Source organism: Scardinius erythrophthalmus (genome assembly GCF_964197995.2).
Source record: "Scardinius erythrophthalmus genome assembly, chromosome: 6".
In the NCBI taxonomy this organism is placed as follows: domain Eukaryota; kingdom Metazoa; phylum Chordata; class Actinopteri; order Cypriniformes; family Leuciscidae; genus Scardinius; species Scardinius erythrophthalmus.
In genome coordinates this window covers 36855939-36861938 of record NC_138226.1, presented here as the reverse complement: position 1 = coordinate 36861938, position 6000 = coordinate 36855939, and positions in this window count along the sequence as shown.

Here is a 6000-nt window from a genome sequence, read left to right as displayed (position 1 = left end):
AAACTTGATTGAGTAAAAAATTAACAATTTGTTTTCATGAAAAAAAAAGGTGATCTCCCCACAAAAAAAAAAAAAAAAAAAAAAAAAAAAAACTCTGTTCCTGGATTCACTGGGGGAGTCTTAGCAGGACATCAAAACATGTCTTGAAACAAGGTAAGGATAGCTGTAAAAATTCAACTTCAGCATTATTAACATTTACACAAGTTAAGTTAATCATCTATCCATGAGGAGCTCTATAAAGATGTGAAAAACTTACGAATCTAACAACAACAAAAAACAAAATATAAATGTGAACATTTGTTAGTTGTTATTAGTCTTTTGTTTTTGTTACAGTCTAAAAATGCATACCTGGTGGCATTGACCCCTACAAACATCAAACTGTTTTGTGTGTGACAAAATAGCAAAACATAATATTTTTTCATATTGTTATTTTTCTTCAGGGCATTCATGTAAAACAAGGGATGCAATGGCTCAAGGTGGACATGTGACAGTCCCACATCCCAAACAATCAGACAGTACCTTGTGTGGAGTCTTTGCCTTGAAAGTATTTTAAAGTCCAACTGAAATCAAAATTGACCCGGTTTACTTTGTTAGCGCATATTACTAATCTTGTGGTGAAAAATTAAACACAGAAAAATAAATTAAACACAGAAAAAAAAAATTGTTTGCCGTCATAATCTTTAACCAAAGTCTGAAAAGTTACTTCCGGTCTGGAATGGCGTTCCTTCTCTGATGATGTAGGTTTGACGGCTTGGGTTAGGAAATGCTTGGCCACTCCCCTCAAGCTGTTAGTCTGCTATGAGTGAGAGATGGAGAGGAGCGCTAGAGTAAAACCCTGCCCTCTGTTCAATATACCTTTTCACTGGGAAATACGTCACACTGGAGAAAAGTCGTTTGCAACTTCCAGTTCACGCGGACTTTAACTATGCAGAGTATTGTCCTCACCCTCACATTATAATATGACTATTGTGTTATGAGGATGCAGAGATGAACCCAAGCGCAGACAGTAGTCACAGCACACGGTTTATTATATACAAATAATAGGGAAAAAAGCCCACGAGGGGGCAAAACAAGACAAGACAGGACAACGAGTGACTAAACTAGACTATGACTTGACATAACTTGACTACAAACAAATAGCGAATACAGAAACAGAACTTTCTCTTGATGACACTCTTGACAGGGTACTCACAGAGATGAACAAAGTCTCACAATGAATGATAGCAGGTAACAAGTAACAATGAACCGGCACAAGACAGCATACACAAGGGGATTAAATAGGAGACTAATGATAACATAACAGGTGACACAGGTAAAGCAATAATGACAAAACGAGGATAACAAGGGGGCGGGGTTAACTTACGAGACAACACAAGCACATGGCCCAAACAAATGGCCATGTGCTTGTGCACAAAACATGGGTCTGTCATGATCCTGCCTCAAAACTAGGGAACAATCAAGGACAAGGCAGAACCATGACATACAGTATATTGTTCTGTTAAGAGTGTTACCAAACATTTATTTTACACAACCATTGACTAAAACTACAAAGTTATTCACTGACAGCAGATTGATGTCTCTGTAACTTTTTTTGTAATTTTTTAATGTAATCATAAAATATGTCTTTTTCAGTTTGCAGAACAACTCTTGAAAAATGAGACAGTAGGTTTTCCTGCTTCAAAAGAGGCCATCATCAAACACAGGCTGCAGATCGCTGTCACTTTTTTTCTAGAGACTGGTAAGTAATAAGCATCAGGGGATGTTTTGGCAATCCAAATAATTGTCGGTACAATTGCTGTAAAACATTATATTTTGCTACCAGAATTGTTCCATACTTACCTAAATAGTATTACAGTGTGGAAAAATGACGAATTATAGATGCATGCTCTGTGTTTTTTGTTTGGTTTGTTTGTTTTGTAAGTTTTGTGTTTTGTTTCAAAGATGACCTGACTGACTCTGTGGGGAAGAAGTGCCTGAGACAGACTTGAGTTGAGTAAATAAAACTCAAGAAATGTGAAATGAAATATGTTTTGTTATAAAGTTAAGAATGATATTGTATTGTCATGTTGGATTCTTCTATTCTATTTCTTCTATATTTTACCCAGGACTAACACACATTGTAATATTATTTTATCTCCACATAAATTACTGTATATTAAAAAGATAACGAATTACACAAGAATGAAAATTTGCAGCCTCTTACTGAAGACATCTTATTTAAAATCAAAATTATTAGTTTTCCAGATTCAGTGTGACATTTGTTTTCAGTGTTTGCTTTATGAGGGAATTTATATGGCAATGGTCCACCTTTACCGATGAATGCATGCATGCTCATGCGACCGGGTATACACTTCCTATCAGGGGTAAGTAGCCTTCCTTCGCACGACACCGGAATCTGAACACCACATTCCAAACACGAAACAAGGCACACAGACAAGAGAGCGCACGGCTAAAGCACGATCAAAACTGCGCGCTCAGACAAAGACAAAACAATACAGCAGTGTCATGGCTCTGTCACAAAACCAAGAATGAACTACACCGAATTGACAGAACCCTGACAGATCCAGCACCTACCCTACTTATTAAAGGCGGCTTATCTGTTATCTATTATTGCTCACCAGTGGCCTGTTGCAAGAAGCTAGCTGAACAAACTCTTAGTTGCAGAGTAGGTTTAGAGCTGACAAATCTATGGAATTATTCTTGTGCCAATAATAATGAACGTAGCTTTTCAAGAAACTAATTAAAATATAAATTGAAACTGAATAAAATATCTTTGAAACTGAAAAAGAATAAATATCGCAGGCAATTTTTTTGACTTCGTTTTTAATACACTGCATGTTTTGCTAACTATTTCTCATATTTCAATCGCTGATCTGAACTTACAAATGCGCTTCCAGGGTTTTCATTTACGCTTCTGAAGTTTTCGTTTATGCTTCTGAAGTTTTCTTTTACGCTCCCTGAGTTTTCGTTTGCTGTTCTGACACATTTCTCTCGTGGGGGCGGGGCTAGTGTGTTGTCATTGGCTACTGAGTTTTTGATTGACAGCTTTTTCACCTGGAAGTGAAGACGTCAGTGGTGTGTTTATGTGTGGATGTGAGCGTCTGTAATCGCAGCTTTCTGTTTCATTTTAGTGATATTAAGTTTATATTTGTATTTATTTGCTGCTACACTAGCCTGGGTGCCAGCCCGAACCCCGCCCACAACATTTTTTGGTCGGGAAGTTCGGTCTACACTTGATCCATTGAGGAGTAATTATGCTCGGCTCCCAGAAGGCCGAGCCAATCAAATTGCCAGGGCGGGCTTTAATCGATGATGGACAGATGATCTGCGGTTACGTAATCACCCATGTCATCAAAGAGCGGTTGGGTTGAATTAGTTTACAACAAAGATGACTGCCGCTGGAGAACTGAGATTTCACGAGTTCACACTTACAAATAAGTCAGATAGAATAAATGCGTATATGAGATTTAACGAGTTCACACAAATAAGTCAGATAGAATAAATGCGTATATGACGTGCTGTCCGAGGAGAGGGCTGTGGGCTCGGTAGCCATACTCCCCCCGTGTTCCTGGTTGTGAGAGAACAAGCCAAGACAAGAGTGAGGATTCGGGGGGGTGGAGGGATGCTGAAAAACTGTCAAGGAGTGTTAGGTAAGTTGACAGAGTGAATATGCTTCCTCATGCTGATAGATAGGGTAACGTTAGACATGGTATTGTTTGATGACAAGTTGATATTGGATTGATTATTTGTACGTGCTCCTCCCGAACTTTGTTTATGAAACATCATGTGTAGATTCCGCCATCGCATGTGTTATAGAAGATATCCACAGCGCATTAATTTTAAAAGAGGAACAGAGAGCCGCAACATTTTGTTGGTTGAAATATGAATGAAGAACATGCGTCATTTACTCCGTTGCTCTGGTTGGTTGTAGGTCTATCCAATTGAGTGCAGAGTTTTTTTTTTTTTTCCTGGTTCGGTTGAGACACGCCCCATAATCAAAGCCCTATGAAGCAGTATCAGACTCACATTCTGACTAGAATATGAGTATGACGAAGTCAGGCTACTGCTACACTATATTGTTGAGATGATTTCTTATAGAAGCAGTAGTACACGAATGATATCATTATCATTAGTCATCGTCGCTATCAGGATACTGGATAACGTTAGCCTACTCGTGGTAAGTCTGTTTTTTTTTATTTTTATTTTTTATTAATACTATACTAATACTATTTATAATACAGTACTGGCTTTTTTCAGGTGGAGAGGTGTAACGGAGTTAAAAAGAACATTAATTATAATGATATTAATGGATGTTGAATTCCATGAAATTAGAAGGCAAATTTAAATCTAATGGTATTTTGGTGCCCCCTAGTGGTTAATGCATTGCAGACATTCATTATTTTGTCCTTGCGTGCTGACCGTAGTTCAGCAGAAAATGGTTTACACTGCTGCGGTAAGCGTGTTTCTCTTCTCTCCTGTTTATGGTGTTTTAAAAAAGTGATAAAAGTGTGTTTAATAAGAGTTTTTCAGATGTAAACGTTTGTAGTGATTATATTAACAAATGTGCAGTGAGTTGGATGGGTTTATATGTCCGATGGAAACCTTGTTGAGTGTTCATCGTTGTCCCTCGTGACTCATGCGGTGAAAATAACGTGCTACTGCTGATGCAACATCAGATAGCTTAATAGAATACACACAGTCACCCTCATTTTATGTTTTTCTTATTTCAGTGGTTTATGTCTGCAGTGTTATCACCCTGTCTAATAATACATTTTGATGTATTTCTCAGGTATGTGATTTTCATGTTTATTTTTGTCATTTTGTTAAACATGAAATTGTTACAAGTTGTCCGTAGTTCAGCAGAAAATGGTTTACACTGCTGCGTGGTTTATGTCTGCAGTGTTATCACCCTGTCTAATAACACATTTTGATGTATTTCTCAGACACGATATCATTGCTGCGGAGAATAAAAGAAAAGAAAGACAACCAGAGTCTTGTGTGCGTCGTCCATTTGAGTTTTGTGACGGTTGTGTGGGATGTGTTAAGGCCACATTGGGAACAACAATCGTTACACTGGTGCCGTGACTCTTTGGATCCCTGATCAGCTCGACGCAGATCGGCCGTGATTGCTGCTTTTCAGCTGTGTTTGAACCCTGTTGTATCTTCAGTGTTATGGCCAAAGACAGTAAACGCATACACGATACATGACCACAGCTGAGTGATTATCAATGACCTAACAAAGTTTGAACACGGACTTTTGAGCACACTTACACTGATATATATATATATATTTTTTTTTTTTTTCTCTTTACTTTTTATATATATTTTCTAAGTGGAGTGTTGTTTTAGTGTCTCATTATTCTCTTTTGGCAATCTATAATACATATTCATTTATTACTTGTAAGTAACTGTGACTAAGATATGACTGAAAATAATGGCTATGATGCTGATATGGACAGGACATTTATGGAAGCCACTGGTTTTCCCAGAGGGAGGGGTGCTTGGCTCGCTGGAGCTTCTGGGAATGATGTTTTCAGTGTAGGTGGCAGAAGGGGGGTGGGGCAGTCAAGGTCTCACAATGGCCACAGTGGGGGTCGTGGTTTACATTTTACAACAGATAATTCCCCTGTTGGTCAAGTGCTTTCACGTATGATGGAGATGTTAGAGCAGTTGATGGATAGAGTTCAGTCACGTGACGTTCCCACTCGCAGAGTAAACTCGAGATTGCAGCGGCGTCATGCCAGTAATGAATGTCGTGTGTGTCATGACAACAAGCACAGCACTGTGACGCACTGCATAACTGATAGGTTGTGTTTCGAATGTTTCTCGCCCGGACATGCAAAACGTGATTGTCCAAAACTTTCCACTGTACAGGCCGGTATGGAGGGAAACTTGTAGACCCGTATTTGGAGGGAGGCAGTACGGGTCATTCTTGCTTCTCCCAAGATATTACAGAGTGTGAAGATGTATGCCAATTGATTGAAAATAGTGTTGATGAAC